Genomic DNA, 21314 nt, shown 5'->3' on the forward strand with positions numbered 1-21314 from the left:
AGTCAAAAAAAATGTCCTGGTTCCACATTTGAGTCATGAATTGTCACAGCACATGAAGCAACAGAAATTCTTGGCGATAAAGTGAAACCCAGAGTGAGTTTGGATCCAATATTCCCGTCTCCCCACCGTAAGTGTATCGTACATAAATTATTTACAGCGGATCCTCAGAGGCGAATGAATGTGTCACGAATCATCACAGAAGTGACATACATGCCGGCGCTCAGAAGTTCCTTGTTTTATTGCGAGGACTGAACCGAAAATCTCACCCAGCAGTCGTGGAAGAAGTGCTTATTTGGGTTTGGACGTTCCGCTTTATTCAAAGTGCAAATGTAATAGCTGAAGTGTAATTGGAAACTCTATTGGCTCGCAGGCCATTTCCAAATACTGTTAGCAAACTATTCAAACACTGCTAAAATGAAACTTTCAGAGACAACTATATTCATTAAATCGATGTCCGCTCCCATCACGTCTAGTGGCTCACTCACCCAATCATATGGAGTGTTTACAATCGCCTCCAACAAACGTGACCAACACATCCTCAGTCCCATGGCAAAATATCCTGAGATCCAATACTGACAATACAAGACAAAGGCAGTCTTCAGTGATGCATCTTGGCACATTGATAGAGAGAAACGTAAAAAAGACAGATGTTTGCAAGTGATATAGACACCATCCCCACACCATTGAAACACCTGTGTACATGTCAACACAGAAGGCTGCCTTTGTAGTCAGTATAGGACGCAAAAGTCCACTTTCCCAACGCCAATATATTACACCATGGGAGTGAGGATGTGTTGTGAGGGCTACTAAATGTCCATGCTTCAATGAGAGACCTTCATGCATTGGTTCCTGCAGAGCTTCCTTGATATTAAGGTGGCCTGCCTTGACTAACTTGACCAACAACACAACGTATTCTCCTTTTGCTTAGCTGACACGAAGCTATAAATATGTCACTCAGTACACTCAGCCACGCTCTTTTTTTTCCCCTCAATCGTACAGTACACTATTTAACCCCAAGTTAAAACTGCCCCCGTCAGTGAAAATCGAGCAGCAATCTGCGGACGGGAAGGAGTCTAACTTCGGTTTTGAGGAGCACGTTTCCGACACGGCGCAATACCCCATGGCACAAAATTAGGTGAGAGATATGTTAGATTTACCATTGCCACTGAACCCATTCACTGCAGGTACAAGTCTTGATAAGCTTATCTGACGTCGTAGCGCATTTCTTCCTGGAAAAAATCTCAGAACTCTGCCCAACAAGACTACGAAGTGCACTATCAATCCACACAAAACATACAAAAACTTTTCGTCCGCAAGATAGTTCAATTAAACCAATACACTCTGGATCTAAAGATTTCTCCCTGCTACTCTTGAAAAACCAGTCAACCTCTTATCAGTGAATCAAATTCCACCTGTCGAATAGTTCCAGGGAGGGAAACAGATAACGCACCTTAAGCCATGGTGGTCGCGGTTGTTCATATCATCTGGTGAATCTTCACTAATCTACTCCCCCAAAGAGCATCTAGAGGCAGATCTGACAACAAATCTCTCACCCACTGCCGGAGGGTGGCCTTCAGTTGTGGTATTTCTCCCAAATGCAGGATTAGAAAGCAAACACTGTGTCAGAGCTTTTTCAATGACGTGTGTAAAACATTTCCCTTTACAACCAGACGGGGTTAGAGATGTGTCTCATATCGTGGAAGTTACAACCGCGATCCGCAGAGACTCACTGGTTTTCATTAAACTTTTAAGCGCTCAATGAATATTTGATCATCCACAGTCCATATGATGGGAAAGGTTCAGATCACAACATGATACATGATGCTGTTTAAATCACATAACAGCGTGCGAATCCAACCTGTGTCTCATTTAGTTGCCGGGTAATAGCAAGGCAGGAAGGTAGAACTCCCGCACCCTCCGGACTGAAACATAACTTCCTGCTGTGATGCAACATTACTGCTTACTGTTCCGCTAATTTAGCCGTCATTTCACCCTTTCATGTTTACTCAGTAATCACTGGATGAGCTATTGTTATTCGCACAGCGTTTGCAATGTCTAGAATTCAAACATCCAAGAAAAATAGCGTTAAATGAGGGAGAAAAACAAACCGCATTCTAAAATGAAAATTCAAAACGGTTTCCACGCAGCGTCGCAGTCGGTAGCCTTGGAAATGAGTTGTGTTCAGTTTGACTCACACGACTAATACGGTGAAACTAATAAAGAAAGGTTGAAGTCATGTGTTTAGACACAGTGAACATGCAGGACTAAGATCACAAATGTGAGCCCACACAGCCAAACAGAGCAACGAAGTCGCCAGAAACGGCGACATCATCGAGCTAGATCTACAAGTGCTGGGCCCAGAGCAACATAATTCAGATTCTCCATGCAGCAAAGATGAATGCATTCTTCAGCGCTTCGGCGAAAACGGCAGAAAGAAAAGTCTTTTATAAGTAATAGCTACTTGTAGTTTCCTGCCATGCAATTAAGCTCCTCGGCCGCTCGTCCACTTAATGTGACACGTTTCAAACCTAAGTACTTCAAGCTCAAAGAAGCCATCGAATGAAATCTATCATTGATTGGAATCATGACAAATGTCGTAATTATCATGTTTATTTTTCTCCCTCTTCGGGAGGCTGTTGCCTCAGGATAAATGTGCGAAGACGACATCATTTACTGGGAACGCTGCTGTGAAAACAAGATGGAGGTTGGCTGTGGTGCCAGTCGCAGGCCGGGCCAGGAATAAATACCATGCAAGGAGCTGACTGTACGTCTCTGTTCTAATGGATACTCTCATATATCCCTGCTTGCACTCGGGGAAGTAACACTGGCACAAGCAAAGAAAAGACTATGAATGTGTATCTCTTTCAATGTCAATCCACCTCGTGCTGCGTTTTCTGATGAGGGCGCCTTTAAAGATAAGTGTATAAAAGAAATATGAGCACCGAGTCTCCTGCTGCCTCTGATGAATAAGACAATTGATCATTTTATTTATGGCCTATAAAAGCAGAGCTCTTAAAAAGCAGAAGGTCACAGGACTGAGGAGGAGAACATGCTATGAACCTCTGGAGGATCCATCCATTGATTATGTTTTTAATTGTCTCGGCACGGGGTCTCGCTCAGGGACGCTTTAACTGATGGGTTGAGGTCCTTGTGCAACTCTGGTTGGAGACACTGCTCTTTTGGTGTCAAGTTTTTACCAGGTTTGTGATGACCTCAGTCGCCATGCATGGATCGCCCATCAGCTTATCATCCATGCTCACTGTAACAATTGTCACTGGGATAAAGCTCATGAGGTGCACCTCCGTCTCTGACGGTTCTAACAGCGGCCACCGAAGTTTGGTGGGGCATCATCAATGGTCGATGTAGTTGACTGGAATGGACTGTTAAATTAGAGTTGTGACATCACCGCAAAGCAGCACACGAGGAGAAATGGTTTTGGCAGCATTGCGACCTACAACATGGTCAGTACGGTATGTTCTGGGTCGCTCCGCAATGGAATCCTAACTTGGATGCTGTTACCAAAGAGATCACTCGAAAAAAAATGAATGGAAGTCTATGGTGAGATCAAGGTTATTTTCTGGTCCACTTTGCCTCATGCGATGGATCACGTGCTGCGCCTCAGTTTAAAAGCTAAATAATGACGTGAGTTTCGTCTACGTTTGTCGTGTCGTTTGTGATTTATTTGATTGTGAAAATACATAATTATTTAGTGTCGCATATATGATGTCACAGCAGAATCCAACAGCGCCTATGCTAAGGCTAAGGCACATGCTTAAAATACTAAACTAACAAAGGCAGAAGATAGCAAACATTAGCTGACATGGTTAAACACTCCTGCCAGCTGGCTCTCACTCGATAGTTGACCAACTATCTCACTCGATAGTCGGTCAAGTGAGAGCCTGCAAGGAGCATTGTAGTTCGCTACCAAATACTCTCCATTGGCTCCTGTTCATATTTTTCATTAGCTAAGGTCCCATGGAGCGGAAGTAGATGTGCGTGACTTCTCATGAGGTCACCAGGCTCCTGACGTAGTCAGCTACATAAGTTTTAGAGATGTTTACACCCTTCACTAGTGATACTCTTCCTCATCTGGCAGAGCATCATTGCTTGTTTTTGTTCTGAATTTGACACTATCCCGGCATTTCACAGTCACACTACCCCTATCAGAGCTTTAACCAAGAATCCGCTCTAGGATGTGCTTCTTGTAGAGTCGTCACTGTGAGTGGACACACTGTCACTACGCGGTCCCACTATAAGATCTCCATCAGAGCATGAATATTCACTCTCTTGCGCTGTCTTAATCCTACTGAGTTACTAAAACCAGACATTTTTTTAAACTCCAAAACACTTTCGTATGTTGCTCAGATTTAAGATGCAGGTAGCCGCCATCTGCTTGCCTGAGGCACCAGATTTGCAGATTGGCTTGTCGCAATTTCGCACTCAAAGGTTTAAAGCTAACCATAAATCGAGTTCTGAGAGAGCATGAATACTCCCAAATACTTTAGTCCTGTGAATAAAAGTGGGGCAGAGAAGACAACAGAAAGCTCATTCCATTGCTTTGCTTGAAGAACTGACATGAAGAAATAATGGTTTGAAACAATGTCATCCCAACCTTTGCTCAGGTCTGACTTGCACTTGGATGGATATCACCTGATTCAACGCTTGAGTGACGTAGCAGTATTGTGTGATGTGAATCGCCGGCTCTGCTGCTCATGAAACATTTAAATCAAGTGACTTATGTAACTATATTGTTATATTGTTGTAAGAATTACAGGCTAACTCTCACTGGCGTTTGACATTTCCTGAACGTTAATTACTGCATACTCAGCTACTATTGTCACACCTGGCTGAGCTCCAAAATGATCACGCCTTTCAAATAACGAGTCGCCAGGAGCGACTCTGCGACACAGAAACGATCACGTTCCAAATTTTGTGCCTGCGTTTTGCTCAAGTAGCATTTCGCTTAGCTGCTCGTGCAGCGCCGCAACATCATTGTCAAAACATTCTCATTTATTTCTCTCTCTCGCTCGCTCTCTCTGTCGCAAGCACAGATGGGAGACGAAAACAGAAACAACACTCAAAGCCAAAACAAAGACTATTTAGAGTAGTCGATCATGTATTATTAATGAGGACAAGATTTGTTCCCATAATTGAAATGCCTGTTTGCTGGTTTGTACCAGGCCAAGAGGCGCTTTCATTCTTCAGTACTTCATGATGGCACTCGGAGGATAAAGGAGTACACGTGCTAAAAACAGCTGATCATCAAGCTCGGCTGACTGATACGGAGATCAATGAAAATAACATTGATCGAGGAATAAAGCCAGCTTGTAAAGTCAATACCAACGATCCATCCGATTACTGACTGATTTTGGTGAATGACTGTCCCAGCGATCTCTTATTCCGCGATCAACGAGTGGCCACTCAAAAGCAACATAAGCCGAGAGACAAGAGCGCGGAGCATTAGACTAACATCAAGTCAATGTTCATGACCTTAAATCCCTCCGGTCAATCCCACGTCACCCAGAGGCAAATGCACTCACATCTCAGGGTTTCCGCTACATGTAAATATGAGAGGCTTCCGAAAAGCCTCTTTTTAAAATCTCACGTGATAAAACCGATTAAACCTAAGCGGAAACAGACAGATAACACATCATGGAGGTAGACATGAATATGATGGTATTCTGTGTGTTTTTCACAGAAAATTCCAGGAAGGAACTTCGTCATGACTGAGGTCTGTTGCTCGCGGAACTCAAGTGGCACATTCAGGCGGAGCGCTTGAGATCGGCAGCAGATTGAAGAAAGATTTACTTGTGATGATTAAAAACAAGCGTTTTTAGTGTCACCAATTCCGTAAATGTCAAAACACTTCCCTCTGCTTCCTTGTTTCTCCATTGCTCCTTGAATGGCTGTGTTCTGTTCCATGCCACAGTTTCAAAAAATCCTGATGGAAACCCTGCATCTTGAATGGGAATCCAGGATTTAAACACATTATAAGCCATTTTCCACACTATTTCAATGTGTTACGAACACTGCAGAAAGCATTGAAGTAGTTAAGTTTTTTTTTTCTGTAGCATACTTGAACCAGTAAAAAACATTCTAGACTGTACTCAAAGAAGCCCAGCTAACATTAACTATAATGATGAAGAATGAATTGTGCATGACTAAGGAGTGGGAATGCCTTGTTATTTACTCAGAAGTGCAGGTTTAATGTTGACCGCTGTCCATTTGGTTGGGAGTGCTAAAAGTCATTGCACAACCGTAGTGGGAATACTGGCCATTCTGAGAGGTGGGAGCTGGTGATCGGGGTCAGAGGAGGTCAGGTCTGATATCAGGCCACAAGTGCAAATAATCTCTTGGCTCACTGGACTGCACTTCTCAGTTGAAAGAGGAAAGAAATTGACCACCAGGGTTGGACCCCTGAGGAGAACCCTATGACTCGTACTCTTGGGGGCAAAAAAAATCCTCCGTCTGCAAGTCTGGTCTGCCTCAGATATAAGGTTAGGAGCTTGGTCGTCGGTGAGGAGCTCAAAGGTGAACCACAGCTCCATGTCCAAACATTGGCCATAAAATGCACCAGAATGTTTTCATGGACATGAAATACAAGACTGAAACCTTATAATTCTGGATAAGAACAAAGACATTACAATGGCAAAACCAAACAACTGAGCGCTATTTCCCTGCCGGTGAAAACAACTGCAGCAAAAAGCCACTGCAGTATGAATCCCTACAGAAGTGCGGAGAATTATGAATGAAAAAGTTGTTCAAATCCAGATAAGCAAATATATTAGAAAGCACTTGCAAAAATAAATTGACTGCTGAGGTTCTAATGAGCTCCAATCTGACATGGCAAAATCCAAGAGGAACTGAATTACAACCATAAATGAGTATTGCTATTCCAAAGCACGGCCTTAATTAACGATTCATATTTCATGCTGTATTAATTCAAAATGGTATGTATTAAACTCAAACATGGGTAATGAATATCGTTCGAAGGTGGAGTGCAATGTCACCATATTTTTCCGTCCATGAATTCAGAGGGAAACCTGATGAGAATGCACAGCGCGGCGCTAGAAAGAGGCTTGAAAATGGCTTCAGTTCTAAGGTTCGTCGAAAACTTGACAATGAAAAAGTGGCCACGAGCTTCAGCCAGACTTCAAAAGGGCACCAGAGGATGTGAGCTCTCCAAGGTGCTGAAGAGAAGGAGCTGACAGAACGAATGTCCTGGTTGTCTCGTAAATATCCGCCGCTCTGCAAGCGTTTTGTAAATGAGTGGAAGGCAAATGAAAGACTAAAAGATGAGTGCACCGCGAGGAGCGAGCTGCTCCTGTAATGGTGACCTCAAGATTCCGTCATGCCTTTGGTAGCTGAAGTGCCTGTTTTTACTTCATTAACCTTGAGCCTTGAACTTTAAGTGAGAACATTTGAATCTCGACAAGAATGTGGATTAGCTCTTGTGCAATAGTTCTCAGTAGGAAACCATTTGAACACCTTTACAGCAAGCAGACACACTGGAAAGAAGGGGCAGCATAGATGTGATCGGCGGATACGGAAGCTAAAGTAATTCTGAAGCATCAAGTTAGCGTACGTGTCTTCAGGAAAGTTGATGATAAACATGCTGAGCTATTTTCACTCGGTTTCACAGCAATGAACTGACAGCATGCCGCTCTCTGACAAGTCCAAGTCAGGTATGAACTTTTCCCTCAAGTGGAGACGCATCTGGGGGATTTTGTTCAGGAGTGAGATGAAATTGGATATGATAAAAAGACAATGTGAGCAATGTTATGACAGACACGGCGCTGTCAGGAACATTTTAGTCAAAAATAAATAATGTAGCGTCGACGCGACAGGATGGCGCGCGCTGAGGGATCCCGGATCTCTCACAAGTCTGTGTCGGAAGCTTAAAAATGAGAGCGACGACTCTGTTCCCGCTTCTGTGAAATTACATAAACAAGGTTACCGAACAGAGCCTGCCTCAATGATAACAGGATGGCATTGATGAGTCAGAAGATTACTCAGGAGGAGCGGGGGAGGAGGTGGGTTATGACTTGTGAGCAAGCTGTTGCGCAGGGCAGCTGCGCCATTTGAATAGCGTTGTATTCAGCAAATATGAAACGTGCTGACAAAACAAAGCATCCATCTTATCACAGAGGATGGTGGGGCAGATCAGATAAGGTGTGTAGCTCCCCTTCATGTCACTTCAACACCTCCTAGATGAGATCCATCCCAAGGTCAGCCAGGCCAAAGGGCTGATCCATTACCCCGGCATGTATTGTCAAAAACATCCATCTGACAAATGATGAATAATTTCCAGCCATTCGGCCCTGATTCTATCCTCAAGTCAATATTTAATATCCCTTTAGCCGAAGCACAGATTGGCTGCTGAGCTACTCTCATGCTCCATCGGGGCAACTGAGCCGCAGAGAAGCCGGGGAAAATAAAGTGTCATACAATTCAATTGTGAGCAATGCTAGTGACTTGGAACCAATGTGTGAGTGTGAGCGTGTGTACATCTCTATTATAAGAGTGTCACCTTGCCAATGTCAACGAGGTGCTTCAGCTCGCGCTTCTCTGGTCAAACATCGCAGCTCTCTGCTCCGTTCTCGCTGTTTTTCTTGGTCATGGCTCCGCCGGCTATATGCTAATGGGATGATAGCGTATGTTAAGAGGAATTTGCAGCGGAATATTAATGCAGCACCACCATATTTAATGTGGTGTTGGCATTTATTTGCTCCATTGTTTTGTAAATCCGCAGCAAAGTGCGTCGGAATTAATGCATAATGCATCTTGTTAACTCACGGCACATTAGCCTGTGAAATCCCTCAACTTACTGCAGAATTATGAATATCCGCATTGATTTTAATGCGGCTTACGACGAAAACCTCTCAAGTTAGTAGATCAAGGTCGGGCTTAAATCAATTATACATGCAAAGTGGATGTTATTAATTTGCTTGCTTATTTGTGTGGATGCTTAAGTGGTCATATTGCTTCTGAATATCATTACGTCAAGTGATACCGCGTGTCATGTTGTGTCTGGCGCAGCAATGGCGTGACTGCAGTCGCCACCGTGGAATCCAGATTCTGCAGAATTGTGCCGCCGAGCAACATGTTTAGCTGATGCTTGCAACCTATAATGGCAGAGCTGCGTTTGTGTGTGTCGTGCAAACGTCCGTGTGAGTTAGTGCGTGATTTGCCCTTCCACGTGTGTGTCAGCGTGTGATTAACAGCCAACAGTGCAGCCGTGTTTTTGCCTTGTGCTCGTGCATCATCATGGGAAATGACAAAAAGATGGCAGGGGCTGTGGGTGAAAACTGTTTTGCTCCAGATGAACACAACACAAAACATGCTTTTCAGGTTGCCTCATAAATGTCACACCATGTGTTGATGTCTATTGACCACGGAAAGAGCCAATTCAAACCACCGTGTATTTGAGTCAAAGCAAAACAGTTGGGCTGTCAATAGAAGTTTAATTTATTACGCATTGCATTAATAATTCAGTACAAATTTAACTTAATATTTAGTGTGGTGGCTTCCCAAAGGGGAGTTGAAAAGCAGTTAAGGGATTCCTCTTAAAGGTATCACCCCACAGTCTTAACATTGTCCCCTGGGAACAGAAAAGTGACTTTCTTTATGTCCAGTGCAGTGAAACATCAACTGGTGTGACCAGGACTGAGGACAATCTCTCAATCTCTCCAGATATGATGCACGTACATCTAGATCCATATTTGAAGAAGACCAAAAACTGTTCACTTTAAGATTTGACTGATCATTTTTAAAGGCCATTTTGGCTACATTGTGGAACTGCTGACCCCCTTCTAGCCACAGATCCTCACAGATCCTCAGGTGGGTCTCAGCCAGTTGTCCCTAAGTCTAGACCTAAATTTAGAGGTGCCTTTTCTGTCAGGGCTCCTCCACTCTGCAACAGTCTGCCAGAGGAGGTCTGACACACAACTTGCAACACCGCCTTTAAATCCCTGCTAAAAAGTCATGCATTTGCATTTATGGAAAGTCCTCCAAACATTTCCTTAGTTCTCGCTCACTGAAGGCCTAGTCATCCACCTACGTGGTCAAGCGAGCACAAACACTTCACTGTTTTGCCTGTAAAGCCTTCTGAAAAGTGCTATATAAATAAAGCTTTATTATTACTCTTAGAATTTCATGAATTCAACATTATTCGCTTGTGCTTCTTTACACGTTTCCCATTAGGAGTTGAGGTAGCAAGTAAGGCTACTCCCCATGAACATCCTGGCCACAACAACAAACCTCATTTGGTCTCCTTTTATACCAATGGTATCAACGGTAGCTGGTCATGGTGGTTATCCAATCTCCATCCACAGCTCATTCATCCAACTTAGTCTCCGAACATCTCTACATGACCTGATCTTCAGCTTTTTCCAATGAAGGAATGTAATGGTGGAATGACACTCCATCTGATAACAGACCGGCGACAGTGTTATTCCTCTGTTACATTCCTACAACTGATCTATTGCTCGTGAAGATACTATCCGATTCATTAGCATCAAAACATGTTCAGCATCTTGATGTTTGTCTTCGATAGGACAAGTCATTAGCAAGTTACTTCACTGTATAAAAGTCAAACCGCTTGTTATGAAAGCAAACACACTGTCTGAGACAAGAAATGTGTGATCAGACTCTTTGTATGCAGCAGGCACAAACACATTTTGCTATTTACATGACAGACTTTGTAATCGTATTCCGTCTAAACCCAAATGTCAAACCACCGCTGTAAGATCCACATCATGAAAAAGCAAATGCACCTCCTGAAAGAGCTGTGGCAAAAAAGCTCTGCAATCATTTTGACAATGTCCAAAAACCGCCCGAGAGGACAGACTCTGGCGGCCCGTTCACATAATATTACATTAAAACGTTGACTCACAGCGCCGCAAAAACTGTGTTACCGGCGATGAAAAGGAGACTGTTTTAATTGAATCGCCTTATTTGCATTTTTACTGCTGAGTGTGTCTTACAGTGTGGTACTGTCTGTGCTGCAGTGGCGATAATTTCAAGAGTCGGGCTCGGTGTTTGGCGAGGGCCGTCTTTGACATTGTGTACGTGTGACATAATTGTTTGAGGGGGAAAAAACAATATGATCTGACAGCCAGGGAGACTACGGTCACAGTCATTCCTGAATTTACTCGTCCATTTTATTTCTCACATGGTGCTTCTAGTCAAAAACAAGTCCCCCTGGGATGAAGCAGAGTGTGATTTGAAAGTTGCCCTACATTTGGCTCAGTAGCTTTAAAATGCAGCCTGTCAAGCCGCACCGCATGCTGCTGCACCTCTCACTCCGCCCGCCCGCCCGCCCGGCTGCCTGCCCGCGTGCCCGGCGGCCCTCCGCTTGGTCAGGTGAGTTATTGCCAGGACTGTTCCTTAAACACCCCCTCCGCACACACACACACACACACACACACACACACACACTTGAAGTCGTCCATTACTGTGCCTGTCAGCCAAGCGTGCAATCAATACTCCCCCTCCGACAGCGTGCACATATGTGATGGAAGTCAAAACGGGTGGAGAGGAGGACAGCGAGGGTAAAGAGGGGATGTTGGAGGGAGGATGGGGGCAGCAGGACATGAGAGGAGGGAAGTGTTGGTAATGGGGGAACGTAGGGCTCGGGGGCAGAGGCCGAAGGAACGGGGGAGAAAAAGTGAGATGACAGGGAAAATGTCCAGAGACAAACAACACAGAGCAGCAATACATAACAAAGCTCAGCGATGGTGAGCGTGTGGGAGTAGGTGATGGAGGACAGAGATGAGGAGTGGCAGAGGAGAGGGATAGAAAATAGATGGAACAAAAGAGAAAATGTGTGCGAATGAAACGAGAGGATGCGGAGAGGTAGTGGGAGGAAGAGGAGAAGGCTATATATAATGCCGCAGCTTCGGGAATAGATCAGCGATTTTAGTGATTATTTAACAGAAGCAGCCACCAGCACCTCGAAGATCCCTGACTCCAGTACGCGCATTGACAAACAGGGAAATAAACTGGGCGCACTAACTCATCTCCATGGCAAAGTGAACTTATTCCCCGCTAAAGAGCTTCTGTTGTCTGGGCCGCATTGATAACGGAACCAAACGCTCATAAACACAAACACACTCTGGCCGTGCAATAAACACATCCACATGAAAAGATTCATAATTACAGCAAACACAGACATGGCCACGCTGTAAACAGCCCGCTCTCAAGCCCCGCTGCTCTCCGGGGGAGCAACATACAGTGCGCATCACACACTAAAACCCAATGGCGCATTAATGGCGACCTGTTCATTGACAAAACAACAAACTGCTTTCTCCTTCGTGACAGTGTCGCCATCATATTTTACTTTTTCCTCACTGCACAGCCAAACTGTAGAGAATAATGTCATTCAAATTCATAAAACTTGCGTTATCAAAGCTGTGCACACATAGCGAGTCCTGACTCCCCAGCATCAATCTCCCGCTGCACCTCAGCGTTCTGGGAGTTTGCAAAGTTGTCGCAATGTTCTCTGCCCAGACTGCGATCAGAAACCTTAACTGCTTTCTAGTTACCATGTTTGTGTGTCTTGTCTGTTTTCATAGTTTCCGGTGTCCGGCATTGAGTCACTTGAGGCTTCTTGCTCACCCCCACGCAGAGCAAATCCCAGGATGGTAGGGCAAGAATGTCCTCTGATCCTAACCACTACCAATTTCAATTTTGGTGAGGAATTGACAACTTATCTCAAAACATTTGCTTCTGCTCAGCTACTTGCTTCTGCTGTTCAGCACCAGGTGAGATGAAAGCTCAGCTATTTACCTCTGATATTAAGCTTGCTCAGAACGTGAGATGCCTTTTTCGGGGGCCGAATGAAATGACCAATCTTAAGGCAAGGAAGGCGCTAACTTCCCCTATTATCCTGGGATTCGCCAAATTCGCTCCCGGAATGAGGTGCAGCTCTCCAGGTGGAGTCAAGTCCACAGCCAAAACCCAGTTGGCTTTTGCTCATGTCGGACTTCTGAGCCGAGCACACTTCATCTTGAGACAGAGTGTGAAAAGTCCCAAGCCATTTCGAGCACATGGTTGATGTGGGAGATTTCAGATGAATCTATAAAAATATAAAATAAATACCAAGACATAAGAAAAAGTCCCAGAGAGGTAGTTAAAGGGTTAAACCATTTCCATGTTTTCATTTCACCACAAAGAATTAGAATTTCAAATTCTCTGTAAAGTCAAAGCATGCAATGTATTCGTCGACGTCTAGGAACTTTTTAATCGGTTTAAATCCATTTCCCAGAAAGAAACTGCTTACAGTAGTACGTTTTGTTTGGTTTATTTCCAAAAACGGCGCAGCTAATGCACCAATGCAATATCTTAAAACAGTTTCATTAAAAGGAAAAAGTAGAAAAACATAATTGGCATGTTGAGAGCAATAATTCGGTATCAAATGAAACCAAGCAGATGAAGCCCTTCAGCCAAACAATACACGCTACTGTGTTTATATAGAAGGATGTAATTGACAAATAAACAGGAGCAATACATTTGGGATATTTCATCAAGCAACGGAGAAATTGGCAATAAACAGAGAGGTCTGTCTCCTCCGAACTCACTTAATGAGAGAACAACTCTATTATTGAATGATTAAGTAGTCACACATGATTCAAAACCGCAATCTTCGGGGCGAAAAGAATCATTTGGAGGAAATGACTTGGTACATCTGGAAACCAAAGTTCTCGAGGGCCCCTGAGGGACCCTCTCCCCCAGCCTGACCTGCCCAACGCTGCCTCGTCTTCTGCTTTGATTCCCAGTGATGGTGCCAGCCTGCATGCAAATCCTCCTTGTGGATGTTGTGTGAGAGAGTGTGTTTGGATGAGCTGTGTTTTGCCTAACAGGGAAAGTAAGAGGGCACAGGAGGATTCTCCTCTAGATTCATCCAAACTAGCCATCAATCACAGCATATCTGTGTGGACCATGCGTCAAACTCAAGGCTTGGGGGCCAAATCTGTCCCGCCACGTTACTTTATGTGGCCCGTAAGAGTACAAATGCAGAGGCTTTAAAAATAAGAGTGGTTGAAGAAGACAGGACAGCTTTATATTGGATTTCAACACAAGCTACGGGGATGATTTATGAAAGCGTTAGCCCCCGAAAAAAATTTCATTGAAGTCTGATGCTTGTTTCTTCCCAAGTGCGGTTCAATAAATGCAAATGTTTCTCGCCCTGCAACTTGGAATGCTTTTTAAATTTTGGCCCCTTATCGAGTTTCACGCCCCTGGTGTAGCCGGGAATAAGCCGAGGGAGACTTGATTTTTATATCTGCGCACAGCCAAGGTGATCCCTGCTAGCCATTTCGCCCCGCATTTAGTATTCATTTTCCAGGCGATCAAGCTCAACACCAGGGGGGTTTGTGCATGTGAACGTGTGTGTCAATGCTCCCGAGCATGTGCTCATGATTTATGTGTGGGTTTGCATTAGGCGCGAGGAAATCATGAGGAGGTGTGTGCGTTCACCAGCAGAGGATGAAAGCAAGGAGGGGAGTGCAGCGGCTTAAGACCCTCAAAGACAAGACAAAGAGTTGCATGCAAAGTTGCGAGAATGATAAGAAATCCGCAAACACATAAATAAGCCGGCTGATTAGTCGCAGAGGGACGTATCCAGAAAAGGCCAGAGGACACTAGCCGTGATCACCGTAAACAGCCGGTGGAGTAAACCTGGATGTGAGTAGCTTCCTGCTGGGACAGGATAAGGAGAAAAGGGGGGATGCAGGAAGTAACTGGGAGAGAAAGAACAAAGGGAAGAGTAAAAGCAGGATGGGCGGAAGAAGTGGGTTTGGGGAGAAAATACAAAACACTGCAGTAAGAGGATGAGTGGGTGAGAGGAGGAGGGAAGAGGGGCGATAACAGGCAGAACAAGCACAAAGTGAAACCAATAGGGGGATAAAAAAAATGAATAAAGTTCTCTTTAGGAATCAAAAAAGGAAGAGAAGCAACAGGGACCTTTGACAAAAGAGCTGAGCAACACTTCTCTGGCAGTGAAGGCAGAAAAGATGGCTGCAGGGGACACAACCACCAGCCAAATATGGTCATCAGGAGCGGCTCTGTCCTACTTTTACTCCTAACCAGAGCCTGGATGTCGCAGGAAGAGCCATAAATGGTCGGTGGGTTGCAGCGTTGACTTCTGTCGTTTTGATGTGTCGCGCCGGAATGAGTGATGCAGGACTTGGGCCTAACATTCAAACGAAGCGCCAGCAGCGTGCCTCCCGCAGAAACACACGCTCATCTCCATAATTCTCTTTTCATTCACGCTAAGAGAGTCGGCATGCCGAAGCGATCTGGAGCAAAAAAAGGGGAGAGAGAGCATCTTCTATGCGTCTATTCCGACTTGATATATAGATTCATGCCTTAAAACTATAACAGCGTGCTTCATTTACTCACTGAAAAACTTTTTATTTTCCCAAAGCTGAACCTCCAATCTGACCAGTGGGGTGAGGAGAGGTTAAGGGCTGACAATGACTGAGAGATTTGCTGATTTGAAGTGGAAAATGATGTTGGTCTGTGGCTTGACTGAAGCTTTTGTTATTTCAAGACTGCAGCCCTCCTGTTTCCATGTAGTATTTTTCCTCTGATATTATTCCATTTGGTGATTAGACTCTCCAGCCGGCTGTTCTATTCTAGGCTTTGCTGGATACACAGTGGCAGACTGATAAAAAAAAAAGGCCAGGATGCCAGCATGCCCAACAATGAAGCCCCGCCACCTCATGTTTGTCACTAGTTGCTATGCGAGTTGTTACGATTGACCAGTTGGCTTTCGTGAACAAGGAAAGTGGGTCTATATGTTGCTTCTGGTGTTGGTATATAAATGCTGGCTAGCAGCTCCACAGCATGTCTTTACAGTCAGTACAGCGCAGTCCTTCCTTATACATTCCATATGCGCAGACACAACAACAGACGTGTCATAAAGGCCTCAACGACAACCCGTATCAGCTGTCAGTCCAAACAAGCTGTTTGGAAAGCCTGGTAGGCGGCGAATGCATTCGCACAAATGCGATTATAGAGTTATGGTTCAGAGGAGGGAACATTCATCATATGGAGACTGCAATAAACAACAGCAATGAATGTACTCGCTTATGGCGAATACCGTCTTTCACGAAAATGACATGTTTGTGACAGCCGCAGAAACACTCCGACTGTTTTCGATTCAAGCTAGGAGAGGTATTGATTCAGCGCTATATTGCGACCTGTCTGGTTGGATGCAGTTATCAGTGCGACTCACCTTTCAATAAAAAAAAAATGTCGCGACTTGCTGAGCCCAGAATTCAGGTATCAGAGATCAATTCTCAACTGGATGACTCTTGCATACAGTGCATGGTTTCTGCAAACTCTTATCATAATGGAGCATGCACTCGCTGTTCGCAGAACCCTGCGGATTTTTGATTCATTCATATCTCTACAGAGTATTAAATATTTCATCGGTATTTTGTTCATTAACCGCAAAAGCGGCACTTGTTAGGGACTGAAAGGGACATGAAAGAAAAAGAAGCTCATGTGAACTTAGCTTGAACTAAAAAAAAAAAAGAGTGAGGCCAGCAGTTCTTTTCTTGTTATGCAGGCTTGAAGACATTTACATTTCTGACATCTGGCTCCGGGTTTTTTGAAAGTCTTGAGCGGGAACGGCGTACGCGCCTGTGTTGAAGACAACCACCTGTAGCACCAGAATACTCCAGAGGGGGTGCTGCTATTAAGCCCTGGGGTAAATGTAGTCAGTCGTGATCCACGATGCCGATTCTATTCTGCATCCTCAGTGGTTGTTTGACGTGTGTGTCTGGAGCTCTGATGGCTGAGCCGCACAGATGACACCTCATGGTGACAGCCAGCTCGCAGCGAGGACGCCAGTCATAACACAACAGCAGAAAGGTGGAAGGACATCACCTCCATGGCGGCACACAAACACGGCGGCGCCTCACGACAGTGCTAAAGTCATACCAAGGTCCTTATTTAGATTGCCTATCATGTTTGACCTCTTCCCCTCCGTTCGCATTAGGGTCTCCTTAGGAGCCGAGGGTGGTGCCGCTCCACATGCAAGATGTCACAGTGATTCATCAGAGGGACAGCAACTAATGTATTTGGCCTGGGGGCTTCCTCTTGCCTTTGTAATTGACTGTTTGATTGACACACAGTCTGGGGCCTGCGATTGTCTTTTCGCCAATGAAGGATTCAAGATCTAAATGAAGTCATCCTTATTGATTTCCATGAGTCAAATCTCTGGGAGCGCAGATGCATTTCACCCTCTGGGTGGCAGATGCCTTAAATATTGACGAGCGCCGATAGGTTTTATGAGATCTAATAGTCCGTGCAAAAGGCTTGTTGTTTGTGTGACCAGCAACGGGACCAGCAGACTGTCCAGGACGCCTCCACCCCCAGATGAGTGACAATCTCCTTTAGGGTCCTCTTGTGGATGTCGATCCAAATAAATTTCCTTGTCAAAATGTATTCTGAATTAATCAATGAAGCCCAAACAGAGCGTTGAATCCAAGTGAGAGTCATAATACGCCCCTCTAGTCCCTTCAACTGACACTGAGGAGAACAGTGGAACATCTGTCACTTAAACAGCGAGTCACCATGGGTTTCAAACCCACTGACTCAAGAAACCCTGGACCAAAAGTGACTGAGATATGATGGCTGGAAAGTGGGTCATATGCTTAGGTTAAAATATTGATACTCAAATTCCATATTTGGACAGGATACTTATGGAGCATTGCATTGCACCCACAGAGAAGGCCATGTGCTATCGTCTACAGGCAGATAGCAAAACTGGCACCCAGACAAGAAAAAGCTCCATCTCCCACCTTACTGTCTTAAACAGTTTACTGGTGTTAGTCCGTTGTTAGCCTTTAGCTCGCGAACGTGACTCAAACATGTTTTCTTCAATTAAAGATGCAGACTGAAGCAGAGAGAAGGTGACTCGTAGAGAAACCTGAGGAATCACAGCCAACCACAGCAATATGACCCAAAGTCTCCGGGAGTTTTAAAAATAAACAAATAAAGTGGTTAGTTATTTAGCATTCTATTGGAATTTCAAGGTTGCAACAACTGTACCCTCATAGCAAAATCTATCTGGCCCATAAGTGGGCTGGATGTACTATGGACCTGGCAACAGGTTGTTTGAACATTGGGCCACATGCGGGACAGATCTGTTTGATGGCTCGGGTTCAGATCTGGACCATGTCTGGCACAGACCCATTCCGCATCGGACCCAGATGTGACATAGATCGGGGCGAAATCGGAGTTCAAACAAATTGGAGTTCGAACAAAAATTTCGAGATGTTTTTGCTTCAGATTTCAAACGAAAATCCAGAACTCGAACACAACGAAGACGTCACTCACTGGGCAACCCCTCCCACATGCAGCGGCCACACACATAGAGGAACAGCGCACCTGCAGCAGACACTCTACATTCACTCCTACAAAAGCCTGTTTTAAGGCTTGGAATGCATTGTTTCTTTTTCCATTAATTGTAATGGGAAAAATCGATTCAGATTTCAAACAATTCACTTCTCGAACAGCCATCTGGAACGGATTGCGGTAGAGAAACGAGGTACTACTGTACTTCTCTTTTATTGGACATTGCTTTCACTTCCCTCTCCAAGTTACTCACTCAGTTGTGGCTTTTAGCATTAGCTTTCATGAGCCCACGGATCTGTCATAGACATCAAATGAGCTGGCTGTGCTTCCTTCCCACATGTGACACCTATACTCCTATTACAAACCAGCCCACCATTCAGGAAAGCAACGGCTGCTACTGAGCAATGTCTAGCGACTGCTCAGTCACACCACAGCCACTGCACCGTTCTGCCACTTAAACCGCTATATAACCAATTTGCTTTGATGCTACAAAGGCACACGTTCTTTGGTGAAACCCATCATCTAGAGTAAATGACAATGAAGTTTTTTTAGAGCTCCACGCGCATCTGTGAGAGACACACTCACAACAAAACCTCAGAGGAAGACGAACGATTGTTCTCTGGAAGTATTTTCTTTAGTTTCCAAGATGGACTGGGACATGAAGGAGGGTGGGGGGGGCGACTACGTTCTCCTGTAGAGCAGAGGCAGCACAGATGTGTCTGCTATCAAATGTATATAAGATTCTTAATCAGGCGATGTTGTTAAGCGACCCACTAATCGATCTGTCGACCTCTAACTTGTAGCTGATGTATGATTATGCACGCCGGCCTCATCAATCTGCTCTTTGGCGGCGTTTTCCTTTTCCTTCCTCTGAGAATCAATCCATCTGAAAAATGCAAGCTTCAGTGACGGCGTGCAATTCCTGGATCATACAAAGTCATGACGTGCAACCGGAAGACCTTGACATTTAGAGAATACTTAAAGGTGCCGAGCGGCTGGAGACGGGCGCCGAAACATGAAGTCTGGCGGAGCTCCAGCGCTGACACAAGCGTCTGATACGGGTTTAAATCAGGACTGTGTCACATTGCTCTCCGCTCAGATTTTTTTTTTTTTTGCAACCAAGTGCTGTCCAAAAAAGTAATATTAATAATGATAACACGCCAAAGTCAAGTCTGCAGGTCCACTTCTTTTAAATGTCAGACGTCAAAAGTCAACCGCCCCTTGAGTAGGACCTGAAGTCAACATGAAGGTTGAAACAAGGATTATCAAAGGCTGTCATCTGACCTTATCTGGACGACCCGCACCTTCTGTCTAGCCTTTAATTATGAGTGGGGAAACAGGGAAGGGGGTAAATTCATGGACTTGGCAGGTCTTTACCTGCAGGACAAAACCTTTCATTATCTCTTGCCGTCTTTCTTTCTTTGTTCGCAATTCAATTTCTCTTTCCCCTCTTTTGTCTCCTCCCCTTTTCTCTGCACATCTCAGTTCAAAGGGTCTTTATTAGCGTGACCATCCCTGTGGCTAAGTGCCAGCTCAGAGGGAGCGATACGACGGAACATCAGCAAACCGCAGGAGTCTCAGCAGTACTGCAGAAACACCAGCGTCAGTGAGGCAGAGATTGACACGAATGTTGAGCTGCTGTTAACCTCCGTGCATGTAATCTTGTGTTATGGTTTAGAGTCCAGACTTGTGTATATTAATTTCATACAAAAGAGCCAAAAAAAATCGTCGGAGTCTTAGAGCGAGCCCCCGTCTTACTCGCTGCCTGGCATAAATGTTGTGTGTTCATGCATTAGTCATGTCAGCAAGGAGAACACATGAGTGGCATGCTAAGCAGATACTGCAGGAGTCAGAGCTGAGAGACAGAAGCCAAGGCAGCGACTGGCTGGACATTTGGCTGCACAGAACCAAGGATTAGCATCTGTGGCATCAGCCTCTGATAAAGGGGTTTAAACCAAGTCTGAGTAATTGCCTGCAGATTCCAAAACCTAGAAGCGTCACGTTTTTCTGACATTGACCCTCGTGTCATAGTCGTGTAACCAGCACCATATATTACGCCACTATTACAATTCAAAACCCCCTGGATAAATCAGCCTTATGGTGACAGCATATGGGCTTCCATTTCACTTTTGTCGCGTAACGTAGCTCACCTCGAGCCTTCTCCTTGAGTAAATCCGATTTCTATTCCCCAGGGAGAATTTCATCATTAGCCAAACTGAATCATGAACAGACGCATTGCATAATGACAATAGGACAGAGGTGTCCACACGTTCTTCTTCTCCATGCCCAGAGATGTCCTCTCTTTTTGAGTTTGTGTGTGTGCGGAAACATGTAGTTAGAGTCATGTAAGCATACAACACTTCCCAAAGAGTACTAACCCACCGAAGCCGTCTACATCTTGATGACGACGACATCGCACGTCTTTCACAGTCCTCCTTAACAGTCTACCTTAAAAGGCCCGCACGAGTGATGGAGCGCTGACATTGGGAGTTACTTCACAGCATGTTGACAAAAACAGCTGAAAACTCCCACCAGTGGCTCCTATGCTGCTAGAGGGCCGGGCCGAACCCTGTCTTGCAACGGAAGCACAGCGACTTTGCGGTTGACTCGCAACGGTCAACTCTCAGCAACAACCATCTCGCGCAGCAGCACAACGCTATGTCTCAAAAGCAGTGCTAAAGTACATGAACGTTCTATTTTTAGTTTGCAGCTGGTAAACGTCGCCAGTCGTTCAGTCAATGACCTAGAGTGTATGGACAGTGGTGCTTCCAGAAAAAAACAAGCTTGATAGCTAGAGAAGCATGGCATGCAGGGTGGGAGGAAGCACGAGTCTCGCTTTCGGTGTCAGCATGGGACGCAAAAGTCCACTTTCCCAATGTTAATATACTACGTCATGGGATGAAGATGGGTTGGTGCACCAACCATTCTGCAACAATACAACCCTT

At 44.9% G+C, this 21314-nt stretch overlaps 1 protein-coding gene across 6 annotated transcripts in view; it reads right to left on the reverse strand.

Moving 5' to 3' along the window:
• The window catches only part of grik5 (glutamate receptor, ionotropic, kainate 5), a 148853-nt gene that overhangs the window by 83431 nt on the left and 44108 nt on the right, over positions 1–21314 (reverse strand). The window lies entirely within an intron of this gene.

Source organism: Synchiropus splendidus, chromosome 12 (assembly GCF_027744825.2).
Source record: "Synchiropus splendidus isolate RoL2022-P1 chromosome 12, RoL_Sspl_1.0, whole genome shotgun sequence".
Taxonomy (NCBI): domain Eukaryota; kingdom Metazoa; phylum Chordata; class Actinopteri; order Syngnathiformes; family Callionymidae; genus Synchiropus; species Synchiropus splendidus.